We start from the raw sequence: 24,759 nt of genomic DNA on the forward strand, positions 1-24,759 counted from the left end.
AAAAAAAAAAATGTTTTTTTAAATTATCTTCTTTTGTGTTCCACAGAAGAAAGAAAGTCATAAAGGTTAGAAATGACGAGGGTGAGCAAATAATGACAGATTTCACATTATTTGAATTAATTAATTGAACATTCGATTTTAAATTTTTCTTTTCAAGTTAATCAAACTTTCATTAGTGTTCCTTTTGTCATTGTTATTTTTAGTTTAGTTGTAGTTTATTTGTGTTATAGTTAAATTAATTTTTATTTCAGCTTTTTATTTTAGTTTCTCAAAGTTAACGCTAACTGATAGACTTTATTTAAAAAAAAAAAATCATTTATTTTCATTCAATAAATTATTTAAAAAATTTTCTTGCATATTCATGTTAAATGCAGGCAGGTTATATATGTTTTAAGTGTACAATTAATTGTGCCCATTTTTACTTTTATTTTAGTTTATACGAAGACATGAAAACTCAAGACTTTGTCGTTTGTCCAAAAGAAAGTTTTTATTGAAATCAAGTTCAGAAAACGACTAGTTTCGGATTTTGTCACATTATTACGTCATTATGCGACAAGACCCCTCTGCAGAAGATCAGAGGGGATTTTCTACATCATTTCCTGTTTAGCGCCACCCGCCCCACATGTCATGAAGTAGTAAATACGAGACACAAACACAGGATTGCTCCAGCACTGAAACGATAGAGATGAGAGATTACAAAGCATTTTGCAATACCATGCTGTGGAAAAAAAAAGTTTTGCATTGCTTTCCTTGTGATCCTAACATTAAGAAAGCATGGATGAACTTTATTTTTAATGAAGTTCCAGATTGCATCAGTAAGACACGATTCATGTTCGCTTCATTTTACTGCAGATTCATTTTTAAAACAGTTCGACGCAGGCTTTTCAGAGAGACTAAAAATAAGAGATGCTGCAGTGCCGAGTATATTGGATCCGACAGTAAATATCGCAACACACAAGTGTAACAATGTTTTAACCATGTGTCACTATTGCTTTGTCTGTTACAGATCGGTTGATATCTTTACTAACAGTCCCTACTTTCATTTTACTGAGAATGATGAACAATGGATATAAAAACAATGGTCATTAATTCATAATTTGTTTACACAAAACACTGTAGGTTATCCTGCTATATATAACTATAACTGTTCTAACTTGAAGTAAACTTTAAACTTTAACTTTATGTGCCACAGCCACAAGCATATGTAATATGCATAAATGTTTCACAGTTTCAACTATTAACAAGATGAACACCTTTCTATAGCGTCTTCGTTTCAACACTATTGTAATGTCATCAAATACAACACTACCTCACAAATCCATAAGGAATAAATATTTGTATATTTTATATTTGAAAATTATTTTAATTTGCAAAACTGTTACCCATTCACAGCAATGGGCGTTTACTTCAAAGTCTTGAATGCGGCACACCTATCAAAATGGAGTGTTTCAAAGAGAGGGTCAAAAACAGGATAGAAAATAGCCTATTACTTGTAAATTAGGATGTTTTTATTGAAAAAATTAACATTATAAGTGGACCTCAGAGAACATTATAATTTTTTTTTTTTTTTAAATGTTCATGACCCCTTTAAAATATTAGCACTGTTTCAAACAGGTTTTTTTTTTTTTGTTTAGTTTTAGTTTTTTTGTGAAGGCTAAGTATGGTAACTCATACTCGGAATTTGTCCTCTCCAATTAATCCATCCAAGTTAGTGCACGCACATTAGCAGTAGTGAGTAGTGAACACACACACCCGGAGAAGTGGGCAGCCACTTTGCTGTGGCATCTGGGGAGCGAAAGGGGGTTAAGTGCCTTTCTCAAAGGCACCTCAGTCATTTCCTGCCAGTATTCGAACCCGATTCGAACCCGCAACCTTCGGGTAGGGCTGGGACAATAAATCGATGCATCACTCAATTCTGCGATTTTCCGAATGCATCGCGATTCTCTCTCGAAACAGTTCCGAGCTTATTTTTTAACAGCAGATGCCGCTTTAGGCTAGTTTTTAACTGCACGCTCAAATGCTCACGAAAAAGAGCGCTGAAGAGGGCTTGTGCGTTCGGCTGAGTCTGAGAATGTATTAGCACCTCAGAATGCTTTTATGACGCAAGATTAATGTAAACAGCCCACTGCAAACACACTTGTAATTCACTTCAACCTTTTCTAACTTTATGAATGATTATTTTATAGAAGGTTCAAGTGGTGTGTGTAAGGAATTGGAAGCAAGCAGAGTACAGGCTATTTCTAAAGCACGCAGTGCCATCTGCTGTTAAAAACTAAGCTCAAAATCAATTCGAGAAACAATCGTGATACATTCAAAAAATCTCAGAATCGATCCAGAATCATTTCTCAATTTGTGATGCATCGATTTATTGTCCCAGCCCTACCTTCAGGTTACAAGCCTGACTATCTTATCATTAGGCCACAACTGCCCCGGAACACTTGTTTCCGGAACACACCCCCCATCATCCATAAGTCGAACAAACGGATTGTCCTGCCCAAAACTCCTTTATGAGTTCCTTTATGAGTGCTGCAGGACATTTTTCACATACGACTCTCTGATCCCCCTCCCTCACCCATTTCCAGAGTCATAAAAAGAGGGTGGCAGAACTGTCAAGACCACTGCCTCTGAGCACAGAGGCTACTCTGTCCGTGCCAGCCAGTGCCATGACTAACTGATCAGAGTATGCAGGAATGGATCCGGGTGGATGGAAGGGGATGCCAAGCATCCGGGGGGAAAGTCATAGCTTAAGTTGCAGCCCACAATTCACTATGGAAAAAAACAATACTTAAATTAGAATATTGTGAGGAGAAGCATAGCAGTAGGATGGGCCAAAGATCTGTGGATGCCTGTGCATATACAGTGGTCATAAAAAATGTTTGTACAATCAAGCAACACAAAAAAGAATGAATGTCATTGCATTAGATAACAAAATATCAAACCAAGGAACATTTTCGCACAAACACACTTTCCAAGTAAAAAGTTTTGAATGATAAAACAATAGATATACACTGCTAAAAAAAATTCTGTGGTGAAGTAAATACTTCATACAGAAAAAACAAATGTAATTTCTATATTGAATAAGTTAGTTCAGGCAAATGTAAATCATTCAATCAATCAATCAATCTATCAATCTATCTATCTATCTATCTATCTATCTATCTATCTATCTCAGCTCTCCACCTCAAAGAAGACAGAAAACAAAACGCTCACTATCATCTCTTCCTGAGTTAATCTAAATTCTCCTCTAATATACACATGCTCAAATACACACACATACGGACTAACAAGTACACATTCCATTTGTGCAGTGTCAATAGAGGGAAAACATGCAGGGATAACATCTATTCCACAGTCAGTACAAGTAAGAGGAAATGAATGCATGCGGCAACCATAGAGATGGATAATGAAGCTCAGTGAAGCCGATTCTGAAATGGCATCAGTCAGTTATATTAGTATATTTATTACATCAAACTGAATAATCTGTAATGGATCCACTTGATTATATATTCATTGAAGTCACCTATTCAAAATAATACTCTCACTCTCACTCTTTTTATTTTTATTTTTTCCCCCAACCTTTTTTCTGGACTCTCATAATTAAAGGAGAATCAGGCTTATTATGCGATGATTATTAATGCGTTAAAGCTGAGCTGAAATATCAGCAAATATCCAAAAATGCTCAACAAAAGCATTTTGACAACTACCATACATAGCCAAATTCAGAGGTCATAAATTCTTATATTTTGCTTTTTTAAAATAATTTACCAGATTTTTCATCAGCTTAACAAACTGGGTGGAAGGTTGAATTAAAAAAACTAACATGAAATCTTATTATTCTGTTTGAATTCATTTCTTTGTTTGTTTGTTTTTTTGTTTTGTTTTGTTTTTAATAAATTTATTTCCAGGTTTAAGTAAAAAAAAAAAAAAAAGCTTTTCAATGTGGTCTCACTTTTTAACTTTACTGTATTATCTGGCAATGTTTAAACACAATTATACATAATGTTAGAGAATAGCAAATACTTCTAAAGTCTGGTTGCATGTTGCATGTCTTCAATACTAATGCATTAAATTTGTTTCCCAACTGACAATGACAGTGTTGATTAAATGCCCTGCAAATGAAATGGAAAAGAAAGACAAAGGACATTATGAGTGAAGGCTCTGAGTACAAGGATGTGACATCTGATAAACAGAAACCAAAAAAAAGCTAAGAGAATGACAGTTCAATTAATATAGTCACAGTGTGAATAACCTCAGACGTTTTAGTCCCCTTGTCAACACTAGACAGCATTTGAAAATGTCTCTATCTAAAGAGAATGGTAAAAATTCAAAGATATATAAATATATATATATAAATTAAGTCTTATTGTAAATCCAGTCGGATTGTTATGGTGAACAAAGTAGGCTATGTATAAATGCAGGGTAAAAATAGGGTAATAAATTTAATAGATATTACCATAATTCCCAGTTCATTGATTGAGTTTTCTGAAATGTTTAAATATGCAAATGAGGCATTATATTATTAAATATGCGCTATTTTAGTTTTATTACATATATTCATTATTTGTATTTCCTTTTAGTTTCATATAGAATAATTTCCCTTTTTCCCGCATTTCATATTTCTGTATTCAAAATGTTATATTTAGAACATTAATCTCAGAACACTATGTAGGCAATTAATTGCAATGTAAATGGATTTTAATAAATGGTAAGATGGATTTTGTTGATACTGATTTCATTTAATTGGTATAACAGCCCCATAGTGTTAAATAGTGTAATAGTGTACATTTTTTTTAACTTGACCACCTGCCCCCCAAAATGTCTGTGCAATGTCATTTTGTTATGTGTGTGTGTGTGTGTGTGTGTGTGTGTGTGTGTGTGTGTGTGTGTGCACGTGTGCGTGCGTGTGTGTGTGTGTGTGTGTGTGTGTGTGCACGTGTGCGTGTGTGTACGCATTTTTGTGATTTATGAGGACACAAATTTGTGTAATGACGTGGGTATTACACTGGTATTACGACGTAAACATGAAATATGAGGACATTTCATGAGTCCTCATATTTAAAATAGCTTTAAAAACATATTAAACAATGTTTTATTAAAAATGTAAAAATGCTGAATGTTTTCTGTGATGGGTAGGTTTAGGGGTATAGTGTAGGGGGATAGAATGTACAGTTTTTACAGTATAAAAACCATTACGCCAATGGAATGTCCTCACTTTGATAGTGTGTGTGTGTGTGTGTGTGTTTGCACGTATACTGATTGTCATTGTATGGGCAAAAACAGTTGGAGCATTTGTTTAAAATCTCTTAATTTTCGTTTTGTTTTAGGGTGAATTATCCTTTTCATATTAAGGCAATTTTAGCAAAAGCTGGTTCTGTGCTCACCGTACCATCTATCACTGCATTTTTCTTAGAGATATAATGTGCTTTATATATTGTATTACATTTAGTGATAATTTTGTGTGCTAAATGTAATTTTGAATAAAACAACTGCATAGAAATAAATTTGTATCGCATTAATCCATTTGAGCAGCACTGCATATATCTGTGTGTCCTCTGTTCTCAGTGTCTGTTTTATCATAGTGACAGCAGCTGGTGCATAACCCGAATCAGATTAATACCTGCCATTCAGTCATGTTAATTTGCACACGCAGTTTACGAACGTACTTTCAGACTTGACAAATTACTTTGCAGGTACAATGTAATTTGTTTGCATTGACACTGGCCTTGATTGTGCACTTTAATGGAGACACCCCCCAAATTACATATTCAACCAAAGAAAATCTATACCAGTTGACACTGTATAGAGCTTTTAAGTTTACATGTTTTTTTTTTACACAAACCTATACTAAATCAGAGCCTAAATTATTATTATTTGTCACTAAAAACCATGTGACACTAAATTATAGCACTGTGCACTTGGTATTTATCATTGCAGTAGGTCAGTAAAGCCTGAACTTTTCTCATTAAAATGCTACTTGTCTTTTCCTAAGCTGATAAATTTACGGACATAAATAATACAGCAGTTATTATTAGAGACATCTTGTATAACTTGGGACCCATCTGGCAGACAGATGCGCTTATGGGTGATGTTATGTGAACTCCTGCTGAAGCAGGCCTTTCTCAGTGCCCCTTTATTCCCTCTCTGATACACCAGCATGCATATATGTGATGACAGGCTCACGTTCAGTTTGGCAGATTTGTTTTGCGGTTTGAAGAAGATGTTTGCGTCTCAGTGCTTGAAACATGGGGCATGTGGTTTGCTGTTGATTTCAGGCTGTCAATGCATTGATGGAAGGCTTTATTGTCTTATTCTGTGCAGCGTGTGTAGCACCACAGCAAGGAAGCTGGGGAGAAGTGTTTATGTAATCCATGCTGAAAAGAGCAGTAGCGCAGAAGAAAAAAGTGTAATTAAACAACAGAGATGAGAGAAGTTCCCTCAGGTGCTTCACTCAGCAGCCTATGTGAATAAACACTTTTCAGATATAAAAGAAAGAAAGAAAGAAAGAAAGATCTCTGTTAAGATGATTGCACCCTTATACATCAGTATCTTTCACACATTTTAGAATTGAGAGATATAAACTCGCAACTGACCGTTCGCAAAGACCCGCCCCCCTTAGTTACTGTTGCTAAGTCCAACAAGCCATGCCGACCTTTTGCCACACATCATGTTCTCAAGCATCATACATCATGGAGCAAAGAGGACACTGACAGCGCGTCAACAGACAAGACAAAGCAGGTTACTTTTGATATGAAACAAAGTCTCAAATTTAAAATTTTGTTATTTTTAAAGAAATTTAAACAATAAATACCATTTTTTGGCTCTTTAATGTGTCGTGACAGATCGCTGTAGCGCCTCAGCTCAAGCGGCTCGTGAACCGATCATCTATTCCTACTAGTTCATTTATAGCATTAAATAAACATGAATGAACATCATAAGGTATGTTGTTTCACTCGCGAAAAGACATCAGAACACACCTTTTTACAAGCTCAAGTCCACCTACGTTAATCTGCTAACTCCCCTGACTGCTTTGTTGGACAAAATGGCAGATTTGGCATTATGATTGGTTAGATCGCCTGTCAATCAAACTCCCGGCGAAGGGTCAATTGTGAGAAAAAAAGTCAGAATTGAGAATCTCTCGCAATTTGGACTATTTATCAGAATTGTGACTTTATTTTTCAGAATTTATATCTCACAAATTTGGAATTTATATCTCCCAGTTGTGAATTTATATCACAATTCTGAGAAAAAAGTGCTGTGAGAAGTTTTGTGAGATCAAAATTGTGAGATAAAAAGCCACAATTACCTTTTTTATTTTTTATTCAGTGGCAGAAACAAACTTCCATACAAATATAATCATAAAAATAAAAGTGTATATATATAATAAAAAAAAAATTAAAATAAATATATAGTTCAGTCATGAAACACTTCCGAGAAGCTGATTGGTTCACTTAAAGCCAATGGGTTGTCCAATCTTTCCGTTTTTCTATCTACATAACCTATTTATTCCTGACTTCGAATCGGATCAGTTCATTGCAGTGCACCATGGGATTTCGTCTGTCCTCCACCTTCCCTAGCACCATCTGCTTAGATCTGCTCGGGCGGTTCTCCCCATGTTTCCTTGCAGCAGCCTAAATTCACTTCAGTGTTTTAATGTGCATTTTTAATTTCATTCAGCAGCAGCGTAGCAGATCTAGTCCACCAAGACCAAACCTATGTAAATTCCATGTATATAAATAAACGCTGTTTAAATTCATTCCGAGAGTTGTCATGATTGAACTAATATAATTTGTTTTATTTTATTTATTTTATCAAAAAGACAGATAAAAACTTCTCAAAGAATTATCAGAATCAATTCATGCAGATACTCGTGGTGTAATTACTTTACTAACTGTACTGCTAGAGACTTTTTTAAAATCTACTACTAAATCTACAACATTTGCTATTAATTAACAGCTCCATGGTTGTGTGTTCAACTGTTATGTGTTTCCTGACAATGCACTGTTGAAATACTATTGTGTGCTTGATGGGCAACTCAGGACACCTCTTCCCAGACCTTTTATGTCCCAGATACACACACAGTACAACAATAGATCCAAGTTCTTCTTGCCATTTAATCAATAGCCTGTTCTTTGTTACCTTCCACAAGGAAAATTCACAAGGATAATATGTAGCAAATGTCAGCAGTGCAGTTGTGCATAAAAATGCAGAGTCACGTAGATTCTATACCGTCAGATAGCAGCCACTTGAATTTATCTCATAAATAAATGATGTATTAGACTGGCTTCTTAATTAAATCTGCTGCCTGGGACTTGTGATATAAAGAGTTGAGATACAAACTGAAAATAGAGGGATGGGAGATTCATTATAGAGTATCCGTTGTGCGAATGAACAGACGTGTGCTACAAATAACTCCCAGAATCCTTTTTCATTTGTTTTATTTTTTCTCTTTCTCATCCTATTCTTTTATGTTTCTCCACCCCCGAATGCAGGTTATGGAAGGCAGCTTTCATTTTTCTTAACACAAGGTTTTGCCTATCACAATATATTCTTGTTTTTTTCCCCTTCCTTGTTATGTTTCTATTGATCTTTTTGTTTTTTTTATAGTTTAGTCAAAACTTAACTCTTTAAACCAGGGTTTTTCATATACCCTTTGTTTCCAAAGAACTCTAAATATGTGTTCCTTGAGATTCCTTTGCTAAAATATAAAGGCAGTATAAAGTATTTTCATGTGCAGTATAAAGCCCCATTAATATTATAAAGACAACATGTTGTTATTTAAATAATTTGTAAAATGCTATTTATTTTCATGTCAAAAGACACAATTAAAATATTATCAGGAAGTTCTTTTTATTTTTATTTTTTTGCATGTATCATTTTTTTTATCACAAAACTATTTGCAATTTTTTACTGAATAATCATAAATATAATCATGATTCATCACTGATTTTTTTTTTTTACTTTTTAAAATCTACATCTATCTATCTATATATCTATATATCTATGCTCTCCTAGTGTAAATACAGTGTAACAAAAAAAGTCAAACTAAGTGAAATAAACCAGCAAGTACTGTATCTATATTACTTCTAACACCATCTGCTTTCCCATCACTCCATGCATGGCAGAAATGTGCTTGAATATAAAAGACTTTGAAATGTAATTTGTGGCAATCACAAATTACGATTGTGGCAACAAATTTTCATAACAAACTAGACAGACAGCACACTTTGTTCTCCCCTTTCTCAGTAGACCATGCTTTTCTGAACCCAAACAATGCAGCCTCTTTTGACCAGAGAATGCCATTGGCCTCGTCCTATCTTTGGATAGTGGCTGGCTAATGTTCCATGCATCATTAAAGAGGGCAGCAGACCAATGCTCCTGGCACACATGACCAGAAGAGAGAGGGGGAGAAGTGAACTCACTCAGCCCAGCATTTAGAGCCCGTCCTCCCTCCATTGATACTAGTGCACAATGTTTATGTTTCAAATAGCCATGAAAGCAGAACTTAGAACTGAGCCTCAGGGGGCCTGACGCTTCAAGTAAAATCATATTAGGACTTAATCTGATCTAATTCTGTGCCTGTTGATAATACCTATTCACTAGTGCAGTTGCTAAAAATACACTATATTGGGGGAAGGGGACACTGGGAAGGCCAATGTCTCGCTGTTTGTGGTTTGCATAGTCTTGTGTAGCCAGATCTCTGATTAAAGAAAGGTCTGGACCTTATTGAAGCTTATTCTAGCGAAGAACAATCTAAAAAGACAGGAAGAGACCGACTTTGGAAAAAATATTGGAAACATATGTAAATGTTTTAAATATTCAATTGTTCATTCTCACACATTTCTCTATTCTTGCATTAGTTTACCATTGCATCATCTAATGATCACTTATTTAATCTTTTATTACACTAACGTTATAACACATTATTTGGTTATGTTGTACTTAAATAAGTACTGACTAATATTAATTAACTACATGTATTTACTATAGAGTTAGGGTTAGTTACTTGTAATTATGCATAATTTACTGTTTTTATAGTAAGTACATGTAGTAACATGAAACTATGTCACCTTAAAATAAAGTGTTACTCATTATTTTACTGTCCTTGTTATATGTTACATGTAGTTACTATAGTAATAACAGTAAATTAAGCATAATTACATGCAACTAACCCTCAACCAAACTCATTTAAGTATTAATGGATGTATTTAAGTACATCTACTTAAATAATATTACTAACGTACTTAAATGTGTAATTACACTGTAATAAGGACAACTTAAAAAAAAGGGTTATTTTAAGGTGTCTTTGTTACACTGTAATTATACATTTAAGTACTGAGTAATATTAGGTAACTACATGTTCTCACTATAGGTTTAGGATTAGGGTTTGGTTTGATTTAGGGCTAGTAGCATGTAATTATTCATAATTTATAGTTATTACAATAGTAATTACATGTAACATATGTAACAATGACACTGTAAAATAAAGTGTTACCAAATAAAGTTTAATCTTATGTTACAATGTTATGATGCCTTCATTTTCATTTAAATTTACATGCCTAAACTTGTAGTTTAAAATTATTAATTTTGTTTTTTTTTATTTGTATTTTTAAAACAAAATTGAATATTAATATTAATATTGAAGATTTGATACTAACCTGGCAAACTTTGGCAAATCCTCAAAAGCGCTTGCAGACTGTTTGTAGGCTAACTGAGTAAGAAAACCTGTGTGCCCTGAACTGCACAAGACCAGCCAATCAGATAATAGCTTGCCAGATTGTGAAAGTACTTTCCAGGTTTGTGTCCAATATGCATCAGACGGTCAGTGAGCGGACCGTGGGCGGTCTGTGGGTGTGCCGTCTGTGGCTGAGACTATGTTTAGGATGACAAGAGCATAGAAATGCACAGACAAACTGCAAAACAAGTTCTCTCTTTTTTCTGGGGATGAAATGAAGATGGGCATTTAAGCCACTGAGCCAAACACTGGGCAAGGAAATGCATAAATTATATATTTCCCTCAGGTTTACTCTTATACAGAAGATATACACTATACAGTGATGCAGGAAGTACATTACAGCAGCTTGCTAAAGTTCATTTTTAACATTTAGTACTCACTTATGTAAGCTTATAAAACGAAAACATGTTTTTTAGAAATAGACTGTGCGTAAATGTATCAAAAAGTAATGCAACGTAACCCTCGAGGCGCCCTGCATGATGAATCATCCTGTTGGAATGGGCCATCGTCCTGAAAATTACTTCCCCTGATACTCTGCTTCTTTCCCTCTCTCTGGCGTGAATCCATACTATCAAAGTTTTGAAGCAGTCCTTGCAAACCGCAAACCTTGCAAAATTTAATCAGTTTAAGCTCCAAATTAAGCAATTACGCAATAAACAGGAAACAAGTATTGCATGAGTTGAGTAGCAGGTCCATTACAGTAAATGTCACAAGGTCACTTAAGAGTTACCAGAAATATTTTATGACTGAACTCAGTGGTCCATTAACACAAGCTCACTATGGCTCACTGAAGCAGGTAGACACATCTCCCTATTTGGCGGTTTCAGACAGGCTTACACCATTAAGACAGGCTAACACAACACAAGAGATTAATACCACTCAGGCCGACACCATTAAGACTAACAAAAAGCACTCATGCAAGTTAATGCTGCATACAAATGACTCTACAATGGCACTCATGGCCTTCTGTGCTTGTAGGAATGCTGTTAGCATGTCTCAAATACACAACATGGCTGGAGGCGACACAAGATTATATTCCCACGGATGGCCAAATACATTGCTGACTAGGCTGATGTTAACAATTGGTGAAGTGTGGAGTGAAATATAACAAATACTTCATTGTTGCTATGGAGTTCACTTAAACTGCAGTGGCTGCGAGTCCTGCAAAGCAAAAAGGGCCTGTACAATAAAGAAGGATTCCAGTTCAAGAATTCAAGTTCACAATTTGTCATAAGGATGAAGTGTCTCATGTGACATGCATGAACTTTGACTTTAATGGTGTCATTTTTTAATTTATAGAATTGTATTTTTTTATTTTTATATATTTACTTATTTTTATTTATAAATAAAAATACAAAATTTACAAATTTAGTAAATTTAATACATTATACACAACCGAAAAATTTGGGGTCGGTAATGGTTTTTTAATGTTTTTGAAAAACATTATGCTCACAAAGGTGGAATTTATTTTAGCAAAAATACAGTAAAAACAGTAATATTGTGATATATTATTATAATTTAAAATAACTGTTTTCAATTTAATATATTTTTATAATAAAATGGAATTTATTATTATTGATGGCAGAGCTGAATTTTCAGTGTGATTACTTCAGTCTTTAGTGTCACATGATCCTTCAGAAATCATTCTAATATGCTGATTTAGTGATCATGAATGTATTTATTGTTGTAAACACTTTTTAATATTTCTGTAAAAAAAAAAACATGCTAAACAATTTTCAGTTTTTTTCCAGAATTCTTTGATTAATAAATATTTTTTAAAAAAAACAGTATTTATTTGTAAAAATATAACTGTCTTTACTGTCACTTTTGATCAATTTAATGTGCCCTTGCTGAATAAAAGTATTAATTTCATCTGGGCCACAGGGAGACATTTTAGGTTTGGGGTGCTGGGGTTTTTTTTGTTGTTGTTGTTGTTTTGTTTTAGTTTTTTTTTGTTTTTGTTTTTTGTGGGGAGGGGGGGGGGAGACTGTTCACCACATTTGAATAAGAAACAATATCGAGTCTATAAAACACATCAAAACTCCACGAAGTACAACAAGCATATCAGCGAAAACACTCCTTTAAACAGCATACACACTGGACATTTGACTGCACATCACATTTTTGACATTACTGATACTGCTTGCAGTCGTAATGCAATGGACCGGTCTACAGGACATACGCTATATTGTCAAAAGTATTGGGACACCCCTCCAAATCATTGAATTCAGGTGTTCCACTCACTTCCATGGCCACAGGTATATAAATTCAAGCACCTAGGCATGCAGACTGCTTCTACAAACATTTGTGGAAGAATGGGTCACTCTCAGGAGCTCAGTGAATTCAAGCGCGGTACCGTGATAGGTTGCCACCTGTGCAATAAGTCCATTCGTGAAATTTCCTAACTACTAAATATTCCACGGTCAACTGTTAGTGGTATCATAACAAAGTGGAAGCAATCGAGAACAACATCAACTCAGCCGAATTGGCGGTTGTCAGGAGAACGGTACTTGCCTGACTGCATTGTGCCAAGTGTAAAGTTTGGTGGAGAGGGGATTATGGTGTGGGGTTGTTTTTCAGGGGTTGGGCTTGGCCCCTTAGTTCCAGTGAAAGGAACTCTTAATTCTTTAGCATACCAAGACATTTTGGACAATTTCATGCTCCCAATTTTGTGGGAACAGTTTGGGGATGGCCCCTTCCTGTTTCAACATGACTGCGCAGCAGTGCACAAAGCAAGGTCCATAAAGACATGGATGAGCGAGTTTGGTGTGGATGAACTTGACTGGCCTGCACAGAGTCCTGACCTCAACCCGAAAGAACACCTTTGGGATGAATTAGAGCGGAGACTGCGAGCCAGGCCTTCTCGCCAACATCAATGCCTGACCTCACAAATCCGCTTCTAGAAGAATGGTCAAAAATTCCCATAAACACACTCCTAAACCTTGTGGAAAGCCTTCCCAGAAGAGTTGAGGCTGTTATAGCTGCAAAGGGTGGGCCAACTCCATATTAAACCCTACGGATTAAGAATGGGATGTCATTAAAGTTCATGTGCACATAAAGGCAGGCGTCCCAAAACGTTTGGCAATATAGTGTATATATGACTTGAAGCCTTATAGTTTGTGAGATATCCAGCCCTTGTGACTACGAGCTCAGTTCTCCTCCTGTATAATGTTCAACTTAAAGTACTGGATATAAACTACTTTCAAAGTTTTTAATAGATCACTCTTTCTATCACATGGAGGCCACACAATATTAAAAATTCAATGCTGTGTAATATCTGATTTGCTGGGGTATGAAATTGCAAAAAGAGAGAATGGAGAGCCTTTATAGAGCATAAATTGTGCCAGTGAACAGATGACATGAGCCATAAATAACTGAATTCTTTCTCATTGGCTTTTTTTCCAACTTTCATCCCCTTTTATTTCCCCCCAAAGGTTATGGGAGGCAGCTTTCATTTTCTAAAAAGAAAAAAAATTAAAAGAGGGGTTTGCCAGGGGCTGGGCACAAACAATCCACACACACACATAAGTAGAAGGAAAGAGACATTCACATAAATACACACACACGCACAAACACAGCTTCATGTCAGAAGCCAAAGGGCATCTGTCTACCTGTCTGGCCAAGTTTTGCGGCTCTCAGAAGAAAAAGGAAGAGAAATGTTAATAAAGGCCTTGAGCCCTATAGTGTGAGGTCTGAGAGCCCCTGCTGTCTTCCACTACTGAGTTTCATCTCACTGCTGAAAGCAATAGGAACAGTATATAAAAATCCCCCTTAATACAAAATATGCTATTATGGCATTCCTGAAGAAACTGTATAGTTTTATGTAATGTTATGATGATGGAAAATATCATGAAAGTCAAATTTGTTGTACCATCACAGGCAAAGCGTAACACACAAAAAAAAAAAAAATTGCCGAATGACCATGACATATAAAATCTGACATGTAATAAGAAAATTATATTGGCAGTCTTTCAATATGACAGAATGCGAGAACAAGTGAATGGATGTAACATAAAGTTAGAAACACTATTCACTTACAGTTTTTTTCAACTACTTACACACAAAATCCTTACTTGTCACACAATTTCTGAAACCTGACACTCAAACACCAGATCCACACACCAAATCTGCAAAACCATACACTAATTCTCTAGTTTTCAATTTCATAAAACACTTTTTGCAAAACACAACACACAATTCTCTATGTAATACACAAAAATCTAACAGGAAGTATCTTGATTTCCTTTTTCAAACACAACCATTGTTTCTGTCCAACTACACATGGTTGATGTATTTCTTTTATTTCATACTGTGTAATACTGTATTCAAAACCACAAATGCTTACAGTAAAAAAATAAATTTGGTTTCAATCTTGCTTTTGTTTTTACCATGAATTTTTCAACATCTCTCTGCCAATCACTTTCAATCTTGTACAGAAATGGAGCTCATAAAAGAACAGCTTTAGGTTTTGAATAACGGTGTGTATATGATATATCCAAAAATATAATATTATGGCAAAGGTGTTTGCAACGTAAGACAAATGTTTGCTTTTGAGATGTGTTTGTGATATTTTGAATGCAGTGCTTCATTTGGCAAGTGATGTGAGGCATTTTGCATTTTGTGTGTGCAATTCTTGGATTTGTGTGTAAAGTTTTGAAAAAAAAAAAAGAGTTTTGAAAATGTGTGTAAGCAGTTGAAAAAAACTTTAAACAGAATAGTTCCTTTTAAACAAAAAAACAAAGTAGCAAATGTTGTTGTAAGACTAAGAAAAAAGAAAAGCTACAATAGTTATTTCTTGACACAAGTACAGTATTATGAGGTAAAATATGATTGATTTCACAAACCAAACCTTATGCCATGTGAAACTGAAATATGTGTGTGTGTGTGTGTGTGTGTGTGTGTGTGTGTGTGTGTGTGTGTGTGTGGATAGCAATACCAGTAATATTTGACTTATGAGGGCTTTTTTTTTTTGGTCCCCATGAAGAAAACATAAATTTTTTGAAAAATCATATAAATTCATATAAATTTTTTGAAAATGTAAAAATCTAAAAAGTTTTTTGTTTTCTGTAATGGGCAGGTTTAGGGGTAGGGTTAGTGGATAGACTATACAGTTTGTACAGTATAAAAAACATTAATTCTATGGAAAGCCCCCATAAAACATGGAAACCAGTGTGTGTGTGTGTCTAGGCAGACAGTGGGTCAGAGCAATGAAGGGTTTAGTTGTTGGTATGGATAGCATGTTGACTCAGCATTAAGTTATATATTTTGCAGCTGTTAAGATCTGGTGAATGTCTTTCTAAGGAAGAGACTTTCCAGCCATCCAGTACATATTCCTTGTGCCAACAATTACTAATACATCACAGCCTTGTGGGCACTCCAGAGTGCAGTAGCCATGACAAACATGAAACCTCTCCATGGCAATTTCCTGAGGTAATAGAGTGCTTTAATTCTCTTTAATTTCTTACAAAATAATAAAAAATTTCAAGCAACTTTAAATTGTTCTGAATGCATTGGTTAGAATTAACCAGCTACAGCCTGATTAACAGATGCTTTATGGTACAGCATGGATTTCAACAGGTTTTGACATTGCAACCTGATGCCATAGAATAATGTAAGACTAGATCCATCTGTTCTTTTCTCTTACATATCTGTCAATAAATTCCATGGGGGAAATACGCACAACATGATACCCAAGTGAAACATGTTCTTCTGTCAACAACCACTGCTGTTCCTAGGACAACATTCCTACCAGTCTCTTTCCCTCATTCTAAACTCAGTTCCTAAAATCCATCCGGGGTGGAGCTTATTGGATGGTGGCAAGTGAATGCCAGAGTTCCAGAATTAGATAAAGCCCATATCAATTGACCGTTCGCAAAGACCGGCCCCCTTTAGTTACTGCTGCTACGTCCGACAAGCCATGCTGACCTCTCACCATCATGTTCTCACGCAGTGAAAAATACATCATGGAGCAAAGAGGACACTGACAACGCATCGACAGACAAAACAGAGCAGGTTACTTTTCATATGAAACAAAGTCTCAAATTTTGTCATTTTTAAAGAAATTTAAACAATAAATACCATTTTGTGGCTCTTTAATGTGTTTAGGGGCTTGTGAACCGATAATCTCTTCTTACTAGTTAATTTATAGCATCAAATAAACATGAATGAACATCATAAGGAATGTTGTTTCAATCACGGAAAGAAGTCAGTACACGCCATTTTTCAAGTTCCAAGTCCACAGACGTTAATCTGCTAACTCCCCTGACTGCTTTGTCGGACAAAATGGCGGATTCGGCGTTATGATTGGTTAGATCGCCTGTCAATCAAACTCCTGGCGAAGGATCAATTGGAAAATGACCTGAAACTGGTCATGACTGACTGATTGGCTGACTGACTTAATCACATATTCCATATATGTACATATGTTGTCTGCTTGTACATGTACATGAATAAATCACATGAAATAATGTGTGATTATGAAAGCACAAGTGTGTTTAGTGTGCTGTTGGTACCTAAAAATAGCTCAAGAGCAATAGTCTACCCTTCCAAAGATTTACCATGGTAGCCCTAGCTTTAACAAAAAATACTTACTAACTTGGTATTATCACCAAAAAAGATGATGTCTCGAAATGTTTGCACAGACTGTTTTACATTCATTGATTTTATTAAGATTAAGACTAAAGATTAAAACCTGTGGAGGTGAGGACAACTTTCATTTTTAAACAAAAATGAACCCCTTTAGCTACAAATGTTACAAAAAAAAAAAATTAACCTGGAGAAATATGTTGGTTATGTAAACCTTTTACATTTTAATTTAAGGTTCAGAAGCATTTGATAAATTATGTCTGCCAATAGGCCTATACATTTGGTCAATTTTAAAATTCTGTGAAAATGATGAATCATATCTCATAATTGTTCAAGTTTTTATATCATGAATACAGTCACATCATGCAAATGTGTGTTGAGTGATATTAGTTTGCTTTCAAAAATATATTTGTCCTAATTGCTTATTCCTGTTTGTCTCCCTTATTTCTGTCTGCCTCTGTTTTGTTTTTGTAACACTTGTTAACTATCCAACCCCTCAACCTGAATTATGTTGGTATAAATGGACAAAAACAAAACTTTAGTCATTAATTAGGATAACAAAAGTTATTTGGTCTCACTCAAATTGTCCGTTTACCCATGAACTTATGTTAATGTTTGTTTCACAAGAGATTCAACAAAGAGCGAAAACCTTAGCCTATCAATTGACCCCTGATACAGCAGTAATAATAACTGTCACTATGGTATTTTAGCGTAAACTGTGGTAACGATGTTTGTAAGGGTAATGCCGTTGAACTTGCCCGAGGTCGTACACAGCGAATCTTATGTCACAGCAGCATCCCATCCGATCTGAATGAAACATTGTGGGTGTGAAAAATCCTTATGAGAGCCGCTATGAAGCGCTTCTCAATGGACCAGTTTTAGAAATCATCTTTTTGACGCTTTAACATCCAGTCAGTGTCAGACGGAGCATCGCTCGCTTTCATCTAATGTTTTGGTAAATCTACTAGCCTAAATCAAACGTGTAACACGAAAACCCTCGAACAATCTTGTCAAAAATACCTTCATATTACTCGCGTAGAAAACTTACCTTGACAACTTGTCCAGCTTAGGCTAATATTCCAATGAACGCTTCTGTTTGCGTTTGAGACCGTGATATAGAGAACTTTCTGAGCGACTGAGTTGATGAAAGCCTTTCTGTCTCTATTCAAGCACAAATGTCTCTCTCTCTCTCTCTCTCTCTCTCTCTCTCTCTCTCTCTCTCTCTCTCTCTATCATCAGGGGTTCAGCAGAGGGGGTGGGATGCTGCATGCTGCTACTGATGTGCTGTGCTCCGACAAATCCCAGCAATTTATGAAATCAATCTACTCGAGATTAATAATAAAACAGAACATAAAAGAAAAAATATTTAATGGACTATTTCGTGAGTTTCGTTACAGTTTAGCAAAACAACCTGTAGGTACATAAGTACACATATGAAATTAACAATTATGATTTTGTCCATGGGGAATTGATTGAATGTTGTGGTTTGCTATTATGTGTGACAAGTTCTCCCACCCTCATGCCAGTAAACAGGTTATCAAAGAAGAGATTTTGTTGCAAGAACTTTAAAGATGCCTATGAAGTGTAACAGACATATTTTCAAATTTCAAAATTGGCGAAATCTCACCCATTCATTGGTTAACATGTTCTAACACAAACCCTTGGACCAATTCTGGGTTTTCATTATATCTAATCTCTCCCCATGTTTGTACTGACTGACTGTCATGCAGCCTATTAGTTAAATCAGAAACTAATTTAATGGTTTTTTGCCAAGGAAACCAGCTTTGCACTGCACTAGTTATTTTTATACATCTACAATCTGGTATGTGTGTGAATAGCTTTTAAATAAAATAAACATCCCCCTTGCTCCTCTTCTCTTTGATGGATTCACAAAGGTCCATGGTAGAGCTTTGAAATTGATGGTGTGTGTGGTCGAGCACATGACAAAACCAAAAAGTCAAAACCTTTGGCAGACCACAGATAGCTACTTTTTCCAATGGGAGGAAAAGAACTGAATGATTATACAAGATGAATTCACTGCAATAGATGCCAAAATAAATCAGTGGTGAAAAGAAGCATGAGCAGTTTGAACAGAAGTTGTTGCATAAATGTTATTGATTCAAAATTGATTAATCTGTTTTCTAGCACTCAGACTGCAGGCTTGGCAATTTGTCAAGTAAGACAATAACCAAGAATCAGAGTTTCTACAAAATATAGCTGTACTTAGCTGTGCTATTATTCACCAAGTCCAAAAGGTATTGAGAAGAGACTTGTGGTTTGTCCTCCTCATTCAGTAACTTTTCATTTGTTAAACTGAATAAGGGGGATGACAATGTATACTCAGCAAAAAAAGAAACGTCCTCTCACTTTTAACTGCATTTATTTCCAGCAAATGTTTTAACATGTGTAAACATTTTTATGCAGTGTTGGGGAAAGTTACTTTGAAAAGTAATGCGTTGCAATATTGCGTTATTCCCTTAAAAAGTAATTAAAAATTGCTTCCCTTAAAAATTGTTAGTTACTTAGTTACTTTTCAAGAAAAGTAATGTGTTACATTACTTTTGCATTACTTTTTCTCACCTGGGCTGCATGGACTTGTTTGAGTTTGTTTTTAATAACAAAAAAAGTTCTATTTTTGGGCGAATGTAAAGGCACTTTCACACAAAAATTTAAATAAGGCTGAAGGTAATGCAAATTCAAGCATCTACAGAAGACAAAAATGGCAAAAACATTGTTTAAACCCTTTCCAATAAAGATCTGTAAAGCTTATTTGGATTTTATAAAATTATGGTTAAAATACAGTATCCTGAAACAGGAATGTTTCTTTTTTTTTACCGTGTTTATATAAAGCTCCATTTGAAGGATAATACAATCTGTGATATTTGAGGGTCGTTTTAAAATGTTAAAAGAATGAAAATGTTTTTAAAAGGCTGTTAACTGTGCCGTGTGTTGGCGATTAATTACTGTAAATGTAGGCCTATATGTGTTTTACATTTCTATAAATACAGTACTGCTGTAACTGTTGCTGTTTAGGGTTGTTAGTGATGGTGCTGGGCAAACTCCATACTCCATGTATGTATAATTCCAAACTTGATTTATAAGATTGTGATTCCTATTTCATTACAATGGGCCATTTGCCAATTTAATAGAAATAACAAACATTTCATGTGAGATATTAATGTAATATAAAGTACCTGCATGTGTGACAGATTTTGATAACTGAATGGGTCATTTTGCATGTGATGGCTCACACAATGAAAAAATGTTTAGAAGTTGTGAAGAGTTTGACAGTTTCACTGAGAATCAACTGAGAATCAGTTTTGATCAACAAGCCATGTGCATTTAGTTATTGTGCAAATTGCAGGCAATTGTACTTTGGCACACAATCACAAAACGTGACTGGTCAGTCTCAGAGTTCTGAACACTGAATCATGTGCATACATTCTGAGAATGAACATTGTTTTTTAAGTTGGTCGAAATCTTGGATCTTTATATTTTTCTGTGTTGAGTAGGAAACTTATTAGTTACTGAATGTATAATCAAATGACCAAAAATATGTTATAACAATTCAGTGAACAGTAAAATAATGTGTTGAGCTTTGAATTATGAGCAAATCTACTGAGCTTTTGGAAGAAATCTGTGGGCTCAGGCCTAATTTTGAGTCAGGATTCATCATACTTTCTCACATTGCTTATTTTGCAGGGGAATTCTTTTTTCACTGGAAAGGCACTGTGCTGTGTAAATTCCCATTATGCCATAAATGTGTCAGAAATTTACTCATAATCTATACTTCTTGAGACGTGCATGTTCTGTTTAATTTCGTTTTCTCTCTGTTTGCTCTGTTTCAGTTTTCCTGTTATTATTGGTGCCCTTGATTACTCATTCACGCTCTAGATGTGCTTTTTCCTGTCTACTCCGTCAAGGGATCACTTGCAACAACCAAACATGAAACTTGTGTGTTTCACTATTTATTCTGGAACTTTTTTAGCATGATACATTTTGTATAAAGCAGTCATTTTCAAATATGGATATACACACTTACAGAATTCTCCCTCTGTCAGTCCCCTGATATTTTGCAATAGAGTGAATGTGTAGCAATAGCACAGTCATTCCCAGACGGCTGTGATGAAGACTGGAAAATGAGTCAGAGTTCAAACTTGAGTCCTAAGGCAGAGCATCATCTATAATTTCTGTAAAAGTTGTGCTTTTTGTAAACCTCAGAAGTGTAAATATGGAATATTAATTTGCATATTTTTTTGAAAGCTACTCTGTAGGCCTACCTTACTTTCTCATATTTCAGTCATTTGGTGTGTTTGTTACAGCAGCATGCTCTAGATTCCGATGCCATGTCTCAGAGCTAATCGCTCTCTCTCTCTCTCACTCTCTGTCTATCTCCCCATGTCGCCATCAGTGCCAGCAGCCCACCTCTTCAAAGAGAGATGCCCTCTGGGAAATCAAAATTTAATTCGCCGTAACGAATGGGATTTGACTAACACTGTCACATCCTCGTGTTTGTTCAATGGTCTGTTCTCAACTCAGAATCAGAGATTGAACAACTGGGTCTTGTCTTGATGCAGAAACAGATGAAATTGATTGTGGCCGGGGCCCACTAGAAGGCCTTAACCAGGGGTGGAAAGAGTACTGAAAAAATATACTCAAGTAAAAGTACCATTACTTTCCAAAAAAGTGTAGTGTGAGTAAAAGTACTTGTCCAAAAAACGACTTGAGTAAGAGTAAAAGAGAAGCTTATTTAAAAGTACTGCGAGTAGCGCGAGTACTGAGTTGCGGATTCTACCCCCTTATAATAAACACAGTACACAGCAGTTTAAAAAGGGGGGGTTGGGGGTTTGAGGTCAAAAAGTTTGAGATCCACCAACCCAATCTCACGGCAGTTCGTACGTATTTTACGAGTTGCCAAATTCGTATGAATTCATACGACCACACTCATACGAATTTGTACGTTTTTTGCTAAATCATACGTATTTAACGAGTTGCCAAATTCGTATGAATTCGTACGAATGACCTACCCCTAACCCCATTCAATGGGGTTTAGACAAATCGTATGAATTGGTACGAGTGAGGTCGTATGAATTCGTACGAATTAACCACCTCGTAAAATACGTACAAATTGGTTGTGAGATAGCGTTGGATCCACTCAGATAGATCTTAGTATTTGGTTATTTTTATGATGAATATACATCTTTCTTTATGCCAAGCTATAATTTTTTTATTAGGTAGAAATTGTGAATTGTGAGTGAGGGAGGGCCTTCAAATATTGTTGTGGACATTGGGGGTGACTAAAGTCTAAAAGGTTGAGATCCACACTGGGATGGATGGATGGATGGATGGATGGATGCCACAATTGACATCTGTTTGAGAGTCTGTGGAGATGTTTTCACATAGATTCCCCCTTTCTCTCCCTTTCTTAGTAAAATCCCTCAGAAATTTTAAAAGTAATACCCTGTAAACCCAAATAAGTTGGTAAAACTCAAAGAATTTGAGGCAATCAGTTGCCTCAAAATTTTTAAGTTAAGAAATTCAATTTAAGTAAGAAGAACTTTTTATTTTGTATACATTTTTATTGTTCTTAACTTGAAATGTTGGTAACACTTTACAGTAAGGTTCATGTACAGTAGATGTCTATAAATGTTAAGACAAAGTAACTCAGATATTTTGTTGTAAATTTAAAAGTAACACATTACTTTACTCGTTACTTTAAAAAGTAATCTGATTATATAACTCAAGTTACTTGTAATGTTACACTGCAAACAAAATAACAGATTCAAGCATCCTCAAATGGTTCCAAAAATATATGTAATCATCCAAACCCAGCTGGATTATTCTGCCAGTTTGACACAGTTGGTGAGTCAACAGGGGAATGTAGCAAAATTGCGATAAAGATTAAATAAAAATGTTTTTTAAAATGCTTTTAATTGTGTGATAAGATAAAGGAGGGCTGTTATCCAAGGCTTGTTATCTATGAAATTCTTTCCACATTGTCTAAATCACTGTTATATGTTTGAAAACCTGGGGGACTGGGGGAGACATTGGGAATGCAACACAACAAATCTATAAAGTAGGCAATCTTTTCTGAAATAAATCTTCGATCAGTCCCAAAGTGCTTGTCAAAGTGAAAATACGTTTTCTTATTTCTGTTTTGAGTGGAAATGCTCTTTGAATAAGCCAGTTGTTCTTCATCCATATTCATGACAGAGACATGGATGGGTGAGTTGTGTTTATAAACATCTCATCTGAATGCTGATCAACTCGCCATTCTACTCTGAGAAATCCTTCATGTCTTGATGAAGCTGATGATGTTAATCAAGTCGATGAGGAATATCAAATTACTTTTTGATATTTTATTCAGGTCATATCTCTAATTTGTCATCAGGCAGGCAGCCCACTCATTGCAAATGTTACCTGGGTGCTTGATGAAATGTCAAAATAGGACACCAGTAGAGACAACTGAATAAATCTCATCAAACCAACCTATATTTTTGCTTCTGCAAATGTATGACCAGAATTCATTTTTTAGGCTTTCTACATATTTCAGACACAGTCATCATTTAAAGCTTGCAACATCTGAATTCCGGTAGATTATGTACCATTTCTTTAGCAAACCATGGTTTCAGGGAATATGTAGATGTATAGATGTCAATATTCCCCTTTAGTTTTTGAAGATGTTTTTGTGAGATGAGTGTTTTATTTCTCTTTTATCTATTGTTCCTAAAGAGTCTCTTCTCAAGCTGTTACAGATCTCAGTTGGGAGATATTTGTCTGGGGGCTGGAAAAGAAAAAAAACGTCTTGAATCCACACTAAATTTACTTTGCTTGAAAACTACAGCATGTTACATGCTCGTGAAAACTAAATGTCGCCAACACTTGGGCCAAAGTGTGTCTAAAAATAACAAAAGAGGAAACAAAACTTGACAGCTGTCAAGCTGAAATATCAAGGAATCCAAATTTTCTTTTACCTAGTAACAGAGAATTATCAATCAAGGTGCAACTTGAGATGCAACATGGCACCACATTCTTAAAAATAAAGGTTCTTTATTGGCATCTATGGTTCCATGAAGAACCTTTATCATCCATGGAACCTTTCCATGTACAAAAGGGTTTTTTATAATGGAAAAAAAGGTTAATTTTTACTATAAGAAAAAAAAAAATGTTACTTTAAGAGTTGTTCATTGAAAGGTTCTTTGGGGAATTGAAAATATTTCTTCTATGGCATCACTGCCATCTTTTGGAACCTTTATTTTTAATGCTGCTTTGTGTTTGAATGAAACAAAGGAAATCAAGTCCACAAAGACAAATCAAGGTAGTGCTGGGTTTAGTTACTTTGCTTAGGATGACAGCCAATATTAAAAAATATCTGACCACTGAATTCCACGACTGATCAATCAGAGTTAAGTATTCCAGAGAGCCATGTAATAAAATGCATT

At 35.3% G+C, this 24,759-nt stretch overlaps 1 protein-coding gene across 1 annotated transcript in view; it reads right to left on the reverse strand.

Moving 5' to 3' along the window:
* chst15 (carbohydrate (N-acetylgalactosamine 4-sulfate 6-O) sulfotransferase 15) overlaps window positions 1-18,569 on the reverse strand; it is a 31,561-nt gene extending 12,992 nt beyond the window's left edge. The window contains exon 1 of the mRNA XM_051868274.1: window positions 18,366-18,569. The gene's annotated coding sequence lies outside the window, so the exon portion shown is untranslated. The remainder of the gene's footprint in view (window positions 1-18,365) is intronic.
* Window positions 18,570-24,759: the final 6,190 nt, after the last annotated feature.

The sequence above is a fragment of the Ctenopharyngodon idella genome, chromosome 17 (assembly GCF_019924925.1).
Source record: "Ctenopharyngodon idella isolate HZGC_01 chromosome 17, HZGC01, whole genome shotgun sequence".
NCBI classification, from domain to species: Eukaryota; Metazoa; Chordata; class Actinopteri; order Cypriniformes; family Xenocyprididae; genus Ctenopharyngodon; species Ctenopharyngodon idella.